The sequence below is a fragment of the Coloeus monedula genome (genome assembly GCF_965178545.1).
Source record: "Coloeus monedula genome assembly, chromosome: 9".
Lineage (NCBI taxonomy): Eukaryota > Metazoa > Chordata > Aves > Passeriformes > Corvidae > Coloeus > Coloeus monedula.
In genome coordinates, this window is record NC_138789.1 from 21381751 (window position 1) to 21402620 (window position 20870).

Consider the following 20870-nt stretch of genomic DNA (forward strand, 5'->3'; position numbering starts at 1 on the left):
TGTCTCTCCTGTTAAAGAATAGATTTTCCTCCTTGTCTCCTATATGAGTTGGTTTTATTGCGCTTGCTATGTTGTGTCTGCTGAATGGAATGTTTTGTGGAAAAACAGTTTATTAGATAAAACCAGGTGTGTGAACAGTTGATTTTTTAAATATTAAATTGTCAGAATTATTGTTTGCTTTTAGGGAAAGGTGGGGTTTTTCCAGCTTATCAGTGTGTTCTATCATTTGTTTATATATAGGATTTTGTAAATGTACTGAGGTGTTACAAATCCGGGGCATTTGGCTGAATGGATTTTTACCCCTTGCATTTTTACCCCTTACAAGCAGGAAAAGGCTTAGGCAAATTGCTTGTTGTTTATAGATTCATGCAGAAACTTCTAAGTAATGAAAAGACTAGACTGGAAAGTGTTTATTGTAGGATTTTGAACCAGAGGAGACTGGTTATCCTGGTGGTGAGTGTGCCAGCCTCACATGACAAGTTGCCTATTGTTCCTTGTTCTCCCATCCCCATTTATAGCATAGAGGTAATCATATTTTCCTCTCTGCTCTGTGACAAAGAATACATTAAACAACTGTAATGTGCTCAGGCACCGTGGTGATGGGAATCATAGAAATCATTCAATACCTGATGTGATTGTGTATCTTGTTTCTGGAGGTGGGGCATCTTAAAGATCAGCTTGCTCTCCAGTAATAGTATTATTAAGAATAATCTATAGGTGCTATAGACTTGAAAATTATTGGGGGACAAAAATCAAATTCTTTTTGTTACTTCTTGCCTTTGCAGCCGTGTATGCAAGTGCATAAAGCTCAGTGGAGCTCTTTCAGCAGTTTATGTGCAGATCTGCATTTAAATGCTTCCTGCAACTGGATTTTTGTGATACTGGATGCTTCAATACCAAACTCTTCCATGCAGATTCCTGTTTCCTTTGGTTATAGTTGCCTTTATGTATCTTGGATATGTATGCACATGCACACACACGCTAATAATTTATTTGGTCTGTGTTAAGTGTTCAAAGGCCCACAGAGACATGCCTTGCATCAAGGAGCACAACAGTATTTCTTAGCTCCATGGTGCTCCTGCTGATTTCCTGATGAGGTAAAACTTGCAGACCACCACATAAATAGGGAATGTTAGGAAACACCACAGACGGGAAAAGACATGCGGGCACACAATTTAAGAGCTGCAGAAGCAGAAGTCAGTAGCAGTCAAGCACCGAGCCTGCTTTTCTGTTTGGAAAATTCCTTTAATTGGGAGTAATGATTGTTGAACATGATCCCATAAGGTCAAAAACGATCTGCAGGCTGGGGAGGCTGTGTTTTCCACTCAAACTGAAAAGTATCGACCCCTTGCTGTGCAGTCTTGTAATGGGCAAAATTAAGAAACATTTGCTGCCTAACGATTTGTATGCGCTCATGCATAGAGTTGTGAGCTTGACTGTGAGGATGGAGAGCTACATGTGCCTTTTATGTTGGCTTCACTGACAAGGAAGATGAATTCTGTTATGATGTATTTATATTTAAGAAAAAAATGTTTTACATTTCCCTTTCTGAGACTTTTCTACGGACAGCTCTGAATTTTTCAGTCACGTTATCTTATTTTTCTGCATTGTCTAATAGAGATTATGATGTTTATGCATTTTATATGATTTTTTTTTTAATTACTATTAATATTTCTTTGTTTACACATTGGCAAAGTAGATATTGCAACTCAGTGCCCTGGTTGTGGTTGTTTACTTTCAAAGGCTTCCAAAAAATAGTGCTAAGTGCCCAGCTTCTCTGTTATGCCATCACTTTTTTAACATGAGTTTTCTAGAGGTATTTGTAAATGACACATTTCATGTGGAACCCTTGATACTCTCAAGACTGTCAACTAGGATTGGATTTTTCCCTCTGCTTTTGGGGTTAAAATAATTTCTGTAATTGGTCTCAGATGGCAGTTTGAATGATACAGACATTCTGCACTTCCTTTCAAGAACTTGACTAATGCAGTGGTCCCTGGTGCATGACAAAGCTTATCATAGACGTCCTCGTGGTTACATGCTGCTAAATACACAGCATGTATTGATTTTGACATTAAAAATCCTTTATAACAGTAAGTTTGATTGCTTCTTTGCAATTAGGCCTTAACATTAAATCCAGAAGTCACAGTTAGGGTTTACCAGGCTGTTATTAGATGTCTTTGTAGCTAACTAAGCTGGAGCTTTATTTTATTTAGATTTCTGCGATGTTTTACAGATCAAAAGCAGGTTATTCTTTCTAATTGCCAGCTTATCTAATTCTGAATATTAAGAGAGAAGCATGAATCCAGTCTTCCAGGGGAATCAGGAATTCTCACATAAGTGAATCTCTTTTAACAGTTCAGTTCCCTACTGCCCTTTTATTCTTTGCTTCCATGTCTCTCATTTTTCCCTTCTAACTGCAAATCCTGTTGTGACCAAACTATGTATACTTTGTGTAACTGGAAATTATTTCTCCTGTTGATAGCAGAAGAAATAGACATGCGTATACCTTCTCTTCTCATTTCTCCTGGGTAGCTGATAAGCTGAATTATGTATGAGTCATATTGAACATTTCTATCTTTTTTCCAATTATGACCTGAAGCAGCACAGAAGTATGTTTCTGCTTGGCAGAGGAGGAAGGCAGTGCAGAGAGGGGGAAGGCTAGAATCAATAAGCTGACACACATTCTCAAGAAAAGCCTCAGGGACAGTTAGTGGCACTAACAAATTAATAAATATATTATTCAGTGGTAATGTTGAGAATTACAGAACATTTTAAATAGGTTATATGAAATATAAGTAGGAAGGATGCCAGCATGCAAGAACATAGCAACAGGCTGATGGCAGGAGTGCTAAAGTCCATGATGTCCTTCCATGAGGCTCTTTGTATGCTCTGCATTGCAGCTATATTGGGAAGGAGATGGTAACAGTGTTTGTCTCTAGTTGCCTCTGTGTACACCAAAGGATGCCTTCAGTCACTGTTTTCCAGCAGTTTCCACCCAACAGGAAGATAAGGAAAAGCAGTGGAAAAAAAGGTCTTCAAGGGGCAGGGAAAAATATATTGATTCTTTGGAAGAGAAAGGAGGCTCAAATACAAAATATGTTATCAGTCCCTTCTCCCAGGCCTTTCCAACTGGGACATTCAGTTTTGATTTCCAGAACTGGAAAGCCAGTTGATTGCAACTGGTCCTTTAATGCTTTACAAGCAGTCTTTTTTCACTCCCTTGTAATCCAGACCATACAGTCGTATCTAAGTGACACTAAATATATTCAGTTTCATTTCCCTTTGTTTTTAAGTAGGTTAAATGAAAATACCATCTCCAATTTCCATTCTAGATCTATGCAAATCCCCTATGCCTCTATCCCAGATTCCTAATCATGTGGCATGTAGTTATTTGCCTGGAGAGTGCTGCCAGACTCCACAGGAGAGCAGTTCCTGGTAAAGAGGACAGACAGAGGAGTTGAGGAGGGGTTGCTTGCACAGGGATTTCAGTCTCAAGGTAACCTGGCAAGTTAAGTTTTCCTGGCTGGCTTTGTGCTGACAGAAGTCAGGGAAGTTTTGGAGTGTTTCACTGCAGCCCTGGTGTCGTGTTTTACCATGAACTGAAACATCCTCGTGGTATCAACACTGCGCAAATCCAAAACACAACCCCATACAACGGGGTTAATTTTCTTCTTACTATGAGGAAATTTAAGTCCATCCCAGCCAAAACTAGCACACCTAGAAAGTTCCTGAGTGCAGCAGTTGTCTGGGGTGGCAAGCACTTCTACCATATCGTAATTTGCTGTTTACTGAACCATGTCATGAGCTTAATTTCTTCCACCATCTGCCAGCTGCATTCCAGTTCCTGGGGTTACCCTGTTTGAAATGCTGTAAATGGTAAACATTTGACTGTTACAAACGATTTCTGCAGAGAGCTAGGTCTCAGAAGGCCTGAACCAATATGCCCTTTTTGTAAACATTCATCTAAAAGTGATTTTTGTCATTGGAATAGTAAACAGAAGTTAGCTATGTTTAATCCTTGTTTATCTTTGGTTAGTTACAAAAGGATCAGTTAGATCACTGTACTTTGGCTTCACTGCTTTTGCATCTTTTCGCCAGGAAGAATTTCTTGCAATTTGTTGTAAAGTTGAGACGATTACAGAATGGAAATGGAATCTATTTGTGTGCACTCATTCTGACTCTGTAAATGAATTAAGGCTCCCTGTGCTCTGCTGCTCCTGGGATTGGTACTATTTTCTTTGTGTCTCTGGTCAAGAGAGGACAGGTCTTTCTTCTACATGTTTCATGTTAATTAACTGTTACAACATCCTTTGGTCTCTCCCGGGAAAGAGAGACTGCTGTGATCCTACTGCAGAGGTCCTACTCCTGTTCTTAGCTCTGTACACAAGCAATCCCAATAGCACTTCCTTCCTGTAGGAGGCAGGCAGTTCATGGACCTCTGTAACTATTGCTTTGCCAAGAGCTCCAGTGCAGTGAGACTCCACATACTTCCCTGCTTAGGGAAATGTCCTAATGTGCAGTGATGCACAGAGAAATGAAGAAGCCTAAGTCTGTCTGCTTTTCATTGGGTCTTGGCATGTCCTATGCTTGATAAAAAGAGAAGCATGAAGCCAACTTACTCATGGTGGCCTCATTGCAAAGTTCAGGTTGTCAGCTAAAAGAATCTGAATCTGAGCTCATGTGGACTTGTGCTATTAAAGCATAAACAGTGTTCATAAGGAAAGAGTGCATTGTGCTGCTTGACAGCAGGTTGCCTAGTATTGGTTGGGTCAGTTTAGGAGCCCTGTCATCATGCTAACAACTCCAGTTGTTTCCCAGGTACTGACCAGTGGCTAAAAGGATCCTTCGGGGGAAAGGGGTGGTGTCTTGGTCCCACTGCATACAGATTGAGGAGAATTTGTGATCAGCTTCAGTTAGACCACGAAAATTTACAGAGACTGTTTTACTTGTATCACCATTGTGTGCCATGCTGCCAAAACCTAGACTGCCATGGTATCTGAAAAACTCTTTCAGCTACTGAAGTTTTGGTGTCTATAGAGCACCTATCATTTTAATCCAGGTGTGAACCTCATGGTTCTATGCAAATTATATTTATTTGCTTTCAAAGATTGGATTCAATAAGAACATTAGTCCCACTCTTATAGTTTATTCTTATAATATTTAACAAGAAAGACTTTCTTGGCTGTGAAAGAAAGACAAAGAAGTAATTTTATCAGGTGAAGAAAAGTTTTAACTGTTGTTGGTCTCTCCTTCAAACAGGAGAGTCAGCAGATCTTTAGAATGTATCAGACCCAAATGCCATAATTTCCATTTCTTATCTCTGTTTAAATGATTAACTAATGGCACATAACCATGTAATGTATCTGTGATAGCAAGTTCCCTCAGAAGACTGCCATGCACTAAGGTTAACATCCAGGTTCATTCCACAAGTTTATGAAGCAAGAAATATAACCTTTGAAATGTTTTATATGAAATATCACATTGTTAATGCCAAGCTGAACCTTTTGGAGCTGTGCACTCCCATAAAACCTTGTGTCTGAATAGGTATTGACCTCTTAATCTTGACAACGTTTTTCTTTTGCAGCAAATGGCTGTTTCTGCATATTACCTCTCAAATGAGGTCCTATGAGATGACATGTCTAACGGGATGAGGTGTTGTCACATTCTTAGCAGCCAAGTTTCAGTGGTATTGCAATGCCCAAAAACAGCACCTGCAGTTTGGGAAGGACTTTCCAGATAGAAATAAGTGAACTTTAGGTGTCAAACAAACAAGAATGGAATATATTCTACAGAATTCTGCAAAAGCTGTAACACAGGGTTCATAGTGCCAAGTAGCTTGAAGTTGTAATTGTGCAGTTATATCCTGTAAAGGACTTCTCAGAGCTTCTGGTCTCACACAATTGATTTATTCCAAGTTTATTTAACAGTTTATAAGTGCTGACTTTGGTACTGGAAATCATGTTCAGCTAAGAAATTTTGTTGCCAGTAGCAGTTGCCTCCATTTTATTTGCTCCATTTCTGAAATCCCTCATGAAGATATTCAGAAACATGGGGGTTTATTCAGAGCCTTGTGGCAACCTACTGGTATCTTCTGTCTGTTAAGAAAATGAATAATTGAGTCCTGGACGTTATTTTCTCTCTGTTCTTTGGCTCAGGGTGTTGAGACAGCTTTCTTCTCACTTTGTGTTACCTCAGAGCTTCCTGGGAGATTGTCATGAAAAGTGTGTCAGGCTGTTCTAGTGCTGCTCTGCTGTCAAAACGTTCAGCCTATTCCAATAGGTAAATGAGGCACAAGCAGATGAGTTTAACTCTCTGGCAGGGATGTGCTCATGCAGGCAGGTTTCTGTCCTGCTGGAGAGGTGTCCCTGTGGGTTGCCATCTCCCAGCTGAGGCCAGGGATGGCCAGATGACTGCTTCTGCCTCTCTGTTCCAGTTTGAAATCAGACAGGTTAGATTAAATTGTCTGTGGTTTAAACTAATCTGTTTTGACTCTCTGTTGGAGCAGATCATCGGTCCCAGCTGGGAGGCAGCAGCCACCAGCGCTGCCTTTCACATCGCTGCAGAAAGCCTGGCATTCCCACATGCCCCGACCCCGTGGCCACAACCGTGTCTGGAAAGCTTTTGATGGTGTCAGTAGGCAGTAAGCCAGGGGAGAAACATGGCACAGGCCTAGGCTAAAAAGAGTGGTAGTCTAAATATGGCAGGGGAGTAGAGCAGCAAAGTGAAGGCTGCCAAGGAGGAGACGCATGTCCTATGAAGTTCTTGTACCAGATACTACAGAGGAAGAAAAGGCAAAAATAACATAGGTGGGATTAAAATATTTTAAATGTCGAAGCAGATTATTTTGTTGGGAAAATGAGTATTTAGGTCCCAGGTAACCAGAAAGTGGCCAACTAAGCCTCCTCTTGCTATAAAATCCCCACACGAGTTTCATGGGGGTCAGTCTTCTTTCTGATTCTCCTGGCCTCAGTGCTTCCTCCTGTTCTGTACCTGTTCCTGTTTGATTTCAGGGACTTCTTTGAACATGCTCTACTACAGATGTGCACACACAGAATCTTGCAAAGGCCTTTTCGAAAGCACTGATGAATCGATGAATTTTGGAGATAAACCTTTGAATGTGCTCCAGGATCATAGCTGCTTTTTTAATTCAGTTGGTCACTGGCGAGCATAACTTCTCTGCATTTCTCTGATGCACCCACACTTGTCTCCTCTCCTCTCCTCTTGTTTCCAAGCAATATGTGCCAGGCTCACAGCAAAAATTCTAATTATTTCTTATCTTTATTCATATTATTCCTGTCACTTGAAGTGATTTGGCTCTTCTGACTTGATTTTTTTGACTGTCATCTTTATTTACAGCATCTCCACAGCACTGTCAATTTAAGACCCGCCTTTTGTGCAAGGGCTGTTAATGAATCTTGTAATTTCAGAACTGATATTCAGGGAACTTGTTGATAGAGACCATTATTGCACAACTAATAAAAAAATAGTGAACAAGAAAGCAGAGTTGATTAGGTGACAGTGAGCCCTGATTTGGCTCTCCAAGTGTTTATTTGGTAATAACTAGTCTGAGGATGGACCTGGTGACTCTCCTAATAAAATTGTTTTGGAGGACTGGCATCCAGAAGAAAATATTTTTATTAATGATGTATGTAGGGTTCTAGAAGTTTTTCAGAGAAGGAGAAAAAAGACATGAAAACCCGTAATTATGAATTAATAATCTTCTTATTGTAAAAGGCATTTAATGGAAATTTATTTGATTCATTTGGAACAGGCAAACGAGAACTTAAATTTGTGTAACTGTGAACCTTGTCAGAATAACCCCCCCACACATTTCTTGTTAAATTTAACATCTACTGGTGACCATGAGAAACTAAAATAATAGGTCTTTATCATCAGATGTTTCAAAAGACCTTTCTTGCTGCTGGATCTCTTTCAAGATGCCTTGTGCTGGGAGCGTCTGTAGCAACCTGTTATTGACAGATGTGCTCTCTGTAGCTGGTATGTCAGTCCTGCTGCTATCTCCTGCTGACTAATAAAGTTTGTTGCTGGTGTGTATTTGTAGAGTCTTTGAAGTCTGTTAGGTTGTGGAATAGCCTTCTGAAAGAAGTAGTACCTCATTGCTTAACTATTGGAAATTAGTGGGAAATGCTATTTGATGATGCCACATGGATTACCTGCTTTGCTTCCGAGGAAAAAAGGGAAGGGCAAAAGCAAGGTGTCTGGAAAGCCTTTCTGAGGCCTTAACTGTTTTTGCAAAACTATCTTTCATATCTGCTCATAACCAAGAGACTGCCCACAGCTTAGTGACCTGTTGTCATTTACTAACATGCCATGGCTTACACAGGCACTTAAGATGGTCATCTTCTGTACCTTCTTGTGCAGAAGTGGCAGAGTATATCTCCTTGATAAAATTGGAGAGTAGGTTCTTAATTGAAAAGTGGAGCTTGGAGAGTAGAGAATGTGATAACCATGACTGTGGGGAATGCAGTACTTACTGCTACAAAAGCAAAAACTCTTTGTGCAAGGAAGGTTCTATCCAATCATTGTATGTTCTGTGTCTTGTCTTCTTCCTCTCACTAAAAATATAAAGTCACAGCCCCAATTAAATCATTCTTGGAGAAATCAAAATTTTAAAATGTAAACCAGAAAAACCTGAAACTGGAGTATAAGCATGTGCTGATAAATCTGTAGCAGCAACAGCTGTTCAGAAGAGAGCATGTCCATGTAGGGAGTTAGTGTGTTTCTTACTGTACCCTGTGGAAGAGAAAGTTCCACAAGTGTTTAACTTCCTCTCCTGCAGAAAAAGGAAAATCAGGTAACTGCTGCTGCCTTTTGGTCTTGGTCTGAGATGCACAAAACAAAGCAGGTTTTGCACCGAAGACCTGTAACATGGCTCATTCCAACAGCTGGTTTCTGTGTATGATGCTTATTCACAAGTCCCACATCCAGTTGTCCTTATGATCTCTTGTTGGTCTTGTGTTGTTTATATACAGTATGGTGTCAGGAAGGCTCTATGGTTGTGATGCTTATTAAAATGCAGTGCCCAGATAATGAGCAAAAGGAATAACTAGCCCTAATTTTGCATGCAAGGAAGTAATTATTGTGAATGTTCATTGTTAATTTGTAACTTGACCTGCTAGTGACTAAAGTATGTTTGGTATCAAGCAAGATAACCTAAAATATATGCATTCCACATGCTGTCTTAGAAGCCCAGTGTTGTAGTAGTAAAATACCACCTTCCCCATAGAGTTTTCTAACAGCTGTTTATTCTTGTGGTTATTTCAGTTGGATAATAAAGTAAGTGACTCTTTCTGGCACTCCCATCTGCTCAGATTCTTTCTGCCCAGAGCTCCGGAATAGCTCTTTCAAATCCTTTATCCTAAGGAAACCAGTGGGTGTGAGGTATAATAAGATCTGTCTTTTCAAGATTATCTAGTGCCTTGATGAGGTAGGTTGGATGTTGCAGTGGGAAAACACTGCAACGTATTCATCTGTTGTGCTAATCCTGTGCTCTGTTCCTTCAATCCTTTTATCACAAGGGTCCAGCCTGGATGAAACCTTTCCAAGTTCTTGGGTGTTAGAGTTGAGTGGAGAAGTCTTAAGTAGCAATCAGAGCTATAACTTTTTCCAGCTGTAGTATGTGAAGATTCACTGTTGTGTTGCTGTTCCAAGGGGGGAATTTCCTTGCAGTAAGAGTGCCTGTCAGCACAGGATGCAGAATGCTTTAAGTAAAACTGTCTGCACAAAGTGCTGCAGGCGAGAGAACTGGCATTATGATTTTTTACCTACTGTGAGACCACTGGAAAGGTGTTGGAAACATTGACCTGTTGGAGACCTTGAATAATACCAAGCCCTGCTTTTTGGCACTACAGCTCCAAAATGGTGTTTTGTTTACAAGCAAGGTAATACTGGAATTTATTTTTCTGTATCTCTTTGGTTTAGACAATGCCACAGTTGGTCCCACTGAGGAGAAAGTCCTTGGAGAGAGAACAGAAATTATAAATATATTGATGAAAAATGCTTAAGCTGCTCGTGGGGTGGTATTAACAAAAAAAGCTGCTGCAGGGGAAGGTAATGATTTGGGGAATGCACAGTCCAAGGTGTGATAGGACATCCAGTATAAAGAAGGTCAGGAGCTGGAACAGAATCAGCCTTCTAAAGAGAGCCTGCATCTCCTTCACTTTGAGTCCTAGGAGGGAGAGCAGTGCGTGCCAGCAGTGCTACAATTCATGGAAGTGCCTTCCAGATGGAGCTGCACTCCAAATGTGTGACAAACAAGCCAGGCTAAGCAGAGCTTGTTGTTCCCTGGAGCCTGTCTGGAAGGGAGACAAGAGTCCAGCTGAACCCCTGGCAGGTATTAGTACACTGAAAGGCTACATATGGTGGAGATGAAAATGGTTTGCCTGGAAGAGTGAAGAGGTCAGCTGGGAGAGCCCTCGCTTGCATGGACTTTGCTTTGTAAGAAGATGGGGTGCTGTCTTCTGCCTCCTGGTTAATTCGGACAGAGTTTTTCTGTAAGAATATCACTGATGTGAAACCTAGCTGGATTATGCATGTCATCAACAAATGCAGCATTGAAGTTGTTGAATGGGTTGAGGCTGGGGGAAACTCAGTGTGTGTTCTTTGCAAGTAAATGATTTGGTTGCTTGATTTGGATGTGAATTTGTCCCTTCAAAAAGTAGCATTGCAGAGAATCTTAGCTGATGCTTTGCCTCCAGGAGTAATCTGGCCTTGTGGAAGAAACAGCAGTTGTTTTGCCTAGAGGTGGTAGGCTCAGTCAGAGTCCACCTGATTGTCATGTAGTGCACATCCCAGCATTGTAACTTCTGCTGCCATGTGCTCCTGGTCCTGAGGAAGAAATTGCTGAGCAGATGAGTGGTATCCAGACTTGAATTTAACAAACATGAATGAAATCCTTATCCTTTGCAGTAGGACTTTCAAAAGGGAGGAAGAAAATAAAAGGGTTCTGGAGGATTCATGTTTTTATTAATTAGACACTAAAAATTATAGAAGTACTTAAAAAAAGTAAAATAAACCTTAGCTCTTGCCCCAGGCATGAATTTACTAGCTTTAGTTTGTTGTTCAGTTCGGTTCATTGATCTTGTCACAATTGATGATTCATTAAGTTGTGACTACTGTAGAAATTACAATGCACAGATGTAGCTGAACTGCACATCTGTGTGTTCCCAATGTATTAATGATTTAAAAATGCACTTTCTCTCTGGCCATCCACTGTGCTTCAAGTGCCAACTGACATTTTGTATTACTGAGCCATTTGTTGTGGTTGGCAGAGTGAAAGTCTTTTGGTTCTCCTTGTACTTTTTTGGTGACTTTCCTCTGTCATTAAAAAAAAAAAAAAAAAAATTTCTATTTTTTCTAATTTTCTGTTCTTCAGATAGCAACCCTGGCCTTGCAGAATGCGAGTTGTGACGTCTGTCTCTTTCTGCAGGCTGCCACCTTCTTCAGTGTCACCTCATTTCTCCTGGTGTTCGCTTGCAGCAGATGGGGTTATTTCCTGCACCGAATTATGGGGAACATGTCACACTCAAAAGCAGGATTTTCTGGTTTCCTGACGTGCCCAGGATCCTGAATTTTAATTTTTGATGTTTGTGTGAGGTGGTGTTGACTTTAGAGGAGACCTCAAAAACTTTCAGGGTATTGACTTAAAGGCTGATTGGCACCAGCAGTTCAAGAACGTGTGGCAACCATAAAATGTCTTAATTGTTAAACCTACCCCTAGCCTCTTCTCCTAATTCAAACCACTATTCAGATTGGCCCCTATTAGAGACTTGCATTTGATCAAAGCAGAAATCTGGGGAGATGTCTGTCTAACGGAGTGTGGCTTTGCATTGATGAGGCAAGCTATACCCACTATTAAATTATAGTAAGACTATGGCTATGCTGGGTAGTTGGTGCATTTTCTTGTGGTTACATTCTGTCTCTAACACCACTTTCCAGTGCAGACAAACCCATAAGACTCCTTTTGCTTCAGGCCTTTCAGGGAGTACCCAGGGAGAACAGACTGCATCTGTTCAAGCACGTACCAGCCAATGTACCTGGCTCTGCATCCACTTCCAGTTTGATCACAGGCTGTGTGGTAGGAGGGTCCATGTCTGGTATCTCTCACTCACATCCTCTTTGGTTCAGCCATGCAACTATTTCTTAAAGGCAGATTAAAGAATATCTTTAAGAAATTATGTACTATACCATCCAAAAAAAGTGCAAAGTAACTGTAAATCCAGCACTAACCGGTCAGTTTATTGCAATAATTCATACGTAATTCCAGGGTTGAAACTGTATAATCTCAACTTCAATACAAGCCATTTGTCTCTTCCTGAGACTATAAACCCTCTTCAACGGGCTGAACATTTGAGCTCAGTAGGCCCCTGTTGTATGGCTTATTTTCTAGCACCTACTTTCCTTTTTAGCTCGTACTGAAGTTCTCTGTGCTGTTTTTGTGCTTTTCTAGAAATATATGCATTGCAATTCACGCTGTATTTTGCTGCAGTAAGAAATGGCTGCAGTGATTGAAACTGAAGGTTAGTCTATCCCACTTTTTTTTTGCCAGGAGTCAGTGCCAAGTGCCAGAGAAGTCTGTAAGGATCATGCTTGTGGTGACGATTCCTTCAAGTACATGCTTCTCTGGCCTCTACTGATGTGTACCTCAGGCATTTTTGAACTAAAAGTAGCGGATTTAGTCAGACTAATGAAAGAAGAATCTAGTTAGGCTTTAAACTTCTGGTGTGCATATGATATTGCATATAGCAAGATGTTTCCCAGCTTCACTGTGTAGTCTGCGGAAAAAAAAGCTGTTAATTTCCAGTATAATTTATGCCCTGCAGTGTTTGTATTAGAAGGGACAGTGGGTTGTTGTTGTTATTATTAGAAGGGACTCTGGATTTAATGGCTCTCTTTGCATCCATGCTTGTGTCTTCATACTGAAAGGTGCTGGTATATTTAGTTGTGATTTAACCTATGTTGTTTTCAACAGCAAAATTATGTGTCCTCATGTGGTAGAAATAGAGCTTGGCAGCACTGTGGAGTTGCTTTACCTTATCTGGCACAGTATTGAATATTGTGAGCCCTTTCAATTGCCATCTTCCAGGACTCCTTCCATCTTGCAGGTTGAACATACGGTTTTGCTCATTCCTGTGGCAACTGAAAGCTGCAGGAGCCCTGTTTGTCCAGGTGATTCAGTGTACAGGGTCAGCCATGTTTAGACAAAATATGAAAGTTTAGGAGGGGTTTTGTGATGAGCACTAGGAGGGAACTCACCTCAGTGACTCGGGGTATTTTTTTTCAAATTTCTTGTGTTCGGATTACTTTGTACTCACTCTTATTCAGATGCAGTGCGTTGGATGTTGCCTCATTAATCCTGCGCAGTTTGTAGCAGTAGCCTGTCTTTGTTATTTATAATGCAAGATGCTCCATGTTTGTGAGGCAGGCTGGCAGCAGGATGTGCTTTGTAACTTGCCTCAGTAGCTCTGGCGAGGGTGTTTTCCTCTAAGGGAAAGGCTTAGCAGCTGTGGAAGGCTACATCCAGGTCTTCCTTATGTTGATTTTGGCAGCAGAAGCATGCACATTCCACATTTCCAGACCTGACTAAGGGCTTTTACCCAGCAGAGGCAAATTTCAAAAGCCATCAAGCACCAGGGCCATTTTTCACTCCGTACCTCTCTAAAATTCAGCCCTGGATCAGTGAATCTGCCCAAGTACTCAGGATCCCCAGTTCAAGATTTGGAGCTACTTTATGCAGATGAAGGATGGTAAATGACAGTCACCCATCAAGACTTGGTTGAAGTTAGCTTCCCCTTTTTGCTTAGAACATTTAATCCTTACACAACTGAGTTGCTATTTGTGATGTATACAAGTCTTAAGCAATGCTGGAGTAAATTGAGGAATGGAGCTGAGCCAGACAGAGCAGGTTCTTTTGATCTTTTCTTTATAGGCAGAGAGGCAAGAGAAACTCGGGAGTGTCCTGTGTCCTGTCTAGTCCTACGCTGCTGAATAGTGCCTTTATCTAACCAATGGCAAATACATAAAAAGTGTTCATGAAAAAAATTTAAATGGCATGTTTAACAAAACTGTCTGAAACATAAATCACAAAACTTGACAGTTCGTCTTCTCCACCTTCCTAACGACTGTGTCACTAACACTCATTGAAGCACAGAATTGAAATGCCTTCTCTTATCACTTAACCTGTTCTTTTATGGTGTACCTTTTTTTTTAGAATTGCAGCACTGTTGGCCTTTAGATCAGTGCTGCTGTTCTAAGGCTGGCAAGTGCTGGTTTTCTGTGTCTGAAAAATGAGTCTGCAGAATCTGAATATAACCTGGTGATTCATTACTTTATGCACTTTTCAGTTTGAGATATGACATGCTGAATTTCATGGAAACTGGACCTCACTGCCAAATAACAGAGTTTGAACTTGTTCTCCTTGTGGCATTAATTTACAGCTACTATGGAGGATCAGATAGAGTGGTGCAGACACAAAATTCACCAGCAGAAATTACCCAGATTCCAGTTACACAGTTAACAATTACTCTGTAATGCTGCTAGTGTGACCCTTTCAGCATTTTTTACCTTATTTTGGCATTTCTTGTAGAAGGCCGTTCTGTCTTTATGACATTCCTGACAAATGCTCATTGAAGACTGGGATCTTTGAAACTGAAGCTTTGTTGTCAAATGCAAGTTTCAGTAGAGTTTTGGCTAAACTGTAGGAAGTTTTGCCAGTGTTTCATCCCATCACCAGTGTGTCCCAGGCTATTTTTCATTCAGTTAGGAAGGGGAAGTGAGCATTGCTTCTAACTGGAGTGCTACTGCCTTTACAGTAAGCAGCATTTAAGGGAGTATACAGAAGTCCAAAGTTTGTTTAGAATAGAGGTGCAGCTCTTTAGGTGACTGTGCTTATCTTCAGTACACTAGTCAGCTGCCTTAGATGATAACCTTTTGCTTCAAGAATAGAATTAAAAGCAGCTTTTGTTTATTCCTATACCATAATATTTTTATAAAAGAAGTCTGCATATGATCTACTAATGCTTTTCAGGGAAGCAGAAGTATACTGAGTGCCATTTTTCAGGACATACTTGTGTGTTACCATGTCAGATGCTTTGTGCAGCAGTGCAGGGTAGGCATTCTACTTGCTGCTCTCTCAATAGATCTGTTGTTTTTCATAAAGATACTTTGCAAGTGCTTTACCAGTCTGCCTTTTTAAGTAATGTGTAGAGGGTTTCCTCTATGAACTCTTGAGTATTTTCCAAAACAAATAAGTTGGAAATTACATTTGGCAAACCCTAAATTCTGAATAATGCAGGTGCAACAAATGTTTTTATTCTGTTTCCTTCAGTTAAAGCTTAATTTCTTGGTGCTGAGCATTTCCACCCATCGTAGAGGTGCTCCTTGCTCTAGCATCTAGGTGCGATTGGCTGATGCTCTTTGTGTAATTGTGTCCGAGGTGATTCTTCTTCATTTGGGGTTAACTCAGTACTTGTTTTACACCAGAAACGTTATCTGCTACTCCAGTTCTGAGACTATGCTAGGTGGAAAAGCTCTGGATAAAAAAGTGAGCCTTGCACCATCTTACTTGTGCAACTTGAGTCAGTTTCCTGGATGGCAGTGGAGGAAGAAGGCTCAGCTCACAGGGGGGGCACAGCAACCTCATGTGCCATTGTTGACTGTGTCATTAGAATAATGAAGGCTTGGATTGTGGAACCTCATAGCAGAGTCCCTGAAACAGCATGGCCATGCAGGTACAGCATGCTACAGTGAGCTCTGCACAGGCATCTGAATGTCCAGGTAAGAGACAGGACAGTTGGTGGGTACACACAAACCTGTGCATGTGACATAACACAGAAACAAAATGATCGCCTGGAATATCACTGGTTACAGTATAATTGTTGCTCAAATCCTGAGGAGATCCAGTTGGAAAAGAAGGATTTGTAGTCCTGTGTCTTGGTGAATGTGCTACAGAAGGGCCTCTGTCTTAGCATGGAAAAAAAACGTGAAGGAGCTTGTGTGAATATATGAAGTGTGGGTGACGAAGCATTGCGGGTGCCTGGTGAGAGTCAGCACCTTAGTGGAATGCCGTATATCGGGGAGAAGCATGAGTCTTTCAAATAGAAAAATAATGGAGTCTGTTGTCTTAGAGAGCTCAGGGTAGTAGCTGGACAGCCCTCACTGAATGGTCAGGCCTCAGCAATTTAATACTGGGTTGCTTCACAGCTCTGCCTGACAAGAATATACTTTTATTCTGTTGTGCATTAGTGTAATCCGAAGAGAATTTCCAAGGAGCTTCTGAAACCTTTTTAAGATAACAGCTTTTGAGGCTCCATGACATTCAGAATGTTAAATGCTGAAAAAAACCTTAAAGGAACAAGCAATTTAATCATATGAATATTCACATTTTTAGCAAAATAAAATAACTAGCAGTGGAAGGAAAGGAAAAAAGAGGCAGCGCAGTCTCAGGTAAATGACTGGCAGAGTTTCACTAGTTAAAAATAAGGAAGGTCCTGAAGTGTAATGGAGTGAATCACTTATGACCAGTTTTACGGTAGAGTAATCTGACATTTACTTTCAATGGTAAATACAGAAAATGATAGTGAAATGCTGAAAATGCAATGTCATAAAAGTTACAGCCTTCTCATCAAGTTTATTATGCTTTGGGAGATACAAGGTCTTGGTTGCTCCCTGGAATAGTTAAGATGTTTGAAATTTAGACACTGAAATGTAAACTAGTCCTTTGCTACCTAAAGGTTTCAAATGGTCAAATACCAACACAATTACACAGCCGACCAGTTCTGCTCGAGTGCCCATTGCCTGCTATTGGCTGTGCATCAGTTGGTCATGATCTGCAGGTTTCCACGGAAACTGCATGTACCACTACCTGTGAATAATTGAGAATGGCAGCTGTAATGAGGGAATTTGGGGCAAATTGTGTAAATAATCGTAACTAGATTACAGTGGTAAAATATTTTCACTCTAGATGAAGATTTAACTTCCAGGTTTAAGGAGATTAAACTGAAGAGGTCTAGGAAAGAATCTGTCCTTGTGAAATCTGGGGATGAGTGTTATAAAACCCATTGCAAATTCCCAGAATTTTTGAGCAGGATTTGGGAAAGTTTTTTTCTGTGTGCTGCCTCAAGGGTCTGATGTCCTTTGTATTTTTGTTCTTGGGGGCAGGTAATTGAAAGGCAAAAGCTCTGAGTTTGTAGCAGCTGTGTTGGCTGGGAAGTGACTGCTCAGACCCCACTGCTTAGGGGCAGGTGCCTTGTTCCTGTCCTACTTGCAAAGACATGTGAGGATACACCAGCGGTTTGGAATAAAATACCCAGACAGCATCTGCCAAGTCTCTCCTGATTTTCCTCTTCAGCTTAGGTATTTATTTCTTTTAAAGTTAGATGCAGTAGCTTAATATTCAAAGCACTCCTGTGTTCTGCAGTGTGATCTGCATAAACCGAAGGAGAGATGCTACAAGCTAGCTCTTTCTATAAAGACAGCTTTGTGTGTAATAGAGAGGAAAAGCCAGCTGCATGTAACAGGATTCACTGTGATTGCTGCTCAGATACTGTAGACATGTATGTATGTTGGGTTGAAGTGACCTGAAGGTTTTCCATTGCCCATCTCTGGACATACTGTCTCTTGCACTGGGCTTGCAGAAGAAATGTGTACAGTCATGCCAGCAGGAGATACGTGTGTTTTGTATTAGCCTAAGGTTAAAAAGAAATGGTGACTGTTTTGTGTGCTGCAGCTAATGAAAAGGTTTGAGCCAAGACATCATAGTTAATTGTATACAGAATTAACTTGTCTTTGAAACTGGTTTTGTTTTATTTTCTGCCAGCAACAGTTTCTCACTGCTGGTAAAGCAGTAGAGTATGTCTATTTTTGTGTGAGCCCAGAGCAAGCCAGGGGGTTGGCATTACCTGGAAGAATATCTTCTTCATCTGGGAAGCTTAAAAAGTCAGTGCTAGACTCCCAGTTGTTCTCATTGCCTCTCAAACCACAGAAAGACCTGAGAAGTAACTGCTTGTACAGTTTAGAAAGAGAATGTTAATTGGTGTAACTGAGCTTTCCTCCTCGGAAGTAGTGAACTCCGAAAACTCCCAAATCCTGAGTGTTGCTAGGCTAATTGGATGGTTAAATTTAGCAAAGCTTCCACTGTGCCTTACTGAATAAAACAGAGCTGCCATATATTATTTAAATGTCTGTTGTGACATTAGGCAGTAGCTCAGGGTGGGCTACCTTGCAAACCAGGCAATCTAGTGAAGTTATTATTGACTTGAAAGATGGAGCTTGTCATGAATTGCATCTGCAATGATGCTGTCAGTTAATTTTGAGCCAGATAGCTGTAACCAGCTTTCATTCCACTAGCAAATACCTGGGGATATGTGGGTTATATGCTAGCAGTGCTTGGCTGAAGAGGAATTAGTTTTGTCTTGCAGTCAGTGATCCACAGCATGCAGCAGCCTTAATAATTAAAACCAGAACCTGTCTCAAGACTCTGATCTGAGTATGTAAAAAGGAGGTACTCTAAACTCTGTATTTTGCTTTTAAAAAACCTCAGCTCACCAAAGAAATGCTCTGCTGATGACTGAAAGGTTTAATAATAAAGAAGGTTAAATGGGAGGAAATAGTCTTGCTCAGGTTTCCCTCTGCTTATGGTGCCAGAGCCTTGTCAGAGTGAAATATGTAACACTGGCTGAATGGCTGAGCAGCTTCCATCTGCTTCAGGATCTCTCAAAGATAATCAAGAATGATGAAAATTGTTTCTTCATTTTTGACCTCTAACCAACCTGTTAGCCTTATGTCTATAAAGCAAGGGATGTCTCCAGACTGGACATAAATTGTAATGCCAGTGTAGATCACAACTCCTCTATCAATATTTGAACTGGAAAGAGCTTATATCAGTATAGCAGCAGTTTATTGTATTCATGAGAGGAACTTTGTACCCATAAGACTCATTAATTTGACAGAACCCTAATAGCAGCTTGCAAATCTTACTGCCATTTCTTGCAGAAAGTGAGGGCCTTCAGGATATGCTGTCCCAAGACTAGAGGAGCCATTCACAGCGTTCATTGCCCATGCATGCCATTGTTCTGCAAAACAGGAGATTCAGTCTTTGCTACCACAGAGATTGGTTTCACTGGCTTTACTGATAGCACAATGCTGATGCATAGCTGACCATGTAAAATGGTACATTATCTCATACCTCTCCTTTTCCCAAGTTCTGGTTTTAATTTCTCTACATGTTTTGTGTGCTTTGGGCTCCAAGCATCCTGAAGAGAAGGAATGCTTCATGTTTAACTCCATAAAGTCTCATGCAGACTGTTGGTAAGAGATCTAACAGCACAGGTTGTCACTCTGGAGTAGCACATCTGTGTAGAAATGCTTGCTTGGAGCAAAACAAAGCTTGTGCTAACTCTTTACCTTTTCTCCAAGGATGAGTGTCATTGTTTGCTGGAGATTTTTAGCTTGTTGCAGAAGTTTTGGTACCCTGTTGTGCAAATGCTGCATTCCCATGGCTAGTTAGCACAGCCAAGGCAGCTTTGTCTGTCTTACACTACCAAGCCCCTTGTGCGATCTGAGCACAGTGAGTGGGAATGTGGATGTTTTCATACATCTGCACCTCACTGTCAGACCTTCCCGACTGTCATTCAGGTGTCATTTTGGTTACCACATACTCATGTCTCATTTGCTTGCATTTCACAAACTCTGTGGTAACTCTCAAGGGGTAACAAAAAAAAAAGGTTGAGTCTAAGTATTTTTGGGGTAATGTTGAAGACTGGCAACCTATTGCAAGAGTCTATTGACTTAAGAAAGATATAGAGGCCTTAGATAACAAAAATCTTATTGGCTGTGGAAGAGGAAAAAAACCCTTAAATATGGTTGTAGTAGATGGAGAAATCCCTGGAAAATTGAGTATTTCAGCACAGAAGTCATTGAACTACACATGAACCTGAAAAAGCTGAACTGAAATATACGTTGTATTGTCCTTTCTGTGTTTCTTCACGGCCAGCACATTCATCTGGGCCTCATTTTTAGTGTGGAATGAAAGGAGAGTGCCTTGCTTTAGTTGCAGAATCTGTCCTTCGCAGAAAGACAGTCAGGACTCAGCCCCCCATTCCAGAACATCCAAGTTCCCCACTACAGAAATTTAAAGGCAAGCTTTGAGACTACTGATAATATCTTTGGAAGTTGTCCACTGCCATCCTGTGAACCTTCAAGAGACCCCAGAGGGAGGTTGCTTAAAATGCAATTAAACTACCATGTTAAGAAAGATAAACACCTTCCCTATCTCTAATATTAAAAAGAAGGCTCAGATCTTTGAGGCACTGCACAGTGCACAGGCTGGTATTAGGAATTACCTTTGGTGCTTCTTGTTTTGTGTGGGGCAGATACTCGTTATCCTGAGCTCTCTTTGCAGCTGGGTTTCGGATGGAGTGCCTGTCCTGAAGATGCCTTTGGTATTGCTTGGAGATCTCACTGTTGGAACACTTTTTTCTGACAGATACGGGAAGTGAGTGGTTCATTTGAGAGGTTTGTTTGCTTGGTGGTCCCTCTTTGGTGAATATTTGTGCTGACAACACAGCCGTTGGCTGAAGCAGCCTATGTGCTGTGGGCTTAGTTGTAGGCAGCAGTGCCCCTGGACTTCTACCAGAGCGATGTTTGTTCACCTGTAGCAACAAAGTGAAATTGTGTTTATAATCCTTGCCATTTCCCCGCAGAGCTGTCTCATCCATGCACCTCTGGGGCTTATGTGAAGAGACGCTGTTGCTTGTTTCCCAGCACCAAGTAGCAAGGGAGGAGGGGGTTGTCCATAGCCTGACTGAATTTCTCTCCCTCCTTTGCACTGCATTACACAGGAGTGTGTC

General features: G+C 41.0%; 1 protein-coding gene across 1 annotated transcript in view; it reads left to right on the forward strand.

The window, feature by feature from the left end:
- Positions 1-20870, forward strand: part of PTPRF (protein tyrosine phosphatase receptor type F) — a gene marked incomplete at its 5' end in the record, with an annotated part of 246182 nt that overhangs the window by 55397 nt on the left and 169915 nt on the right. The gene's annotated exons all lie outside the window — the stretch shown is intronic.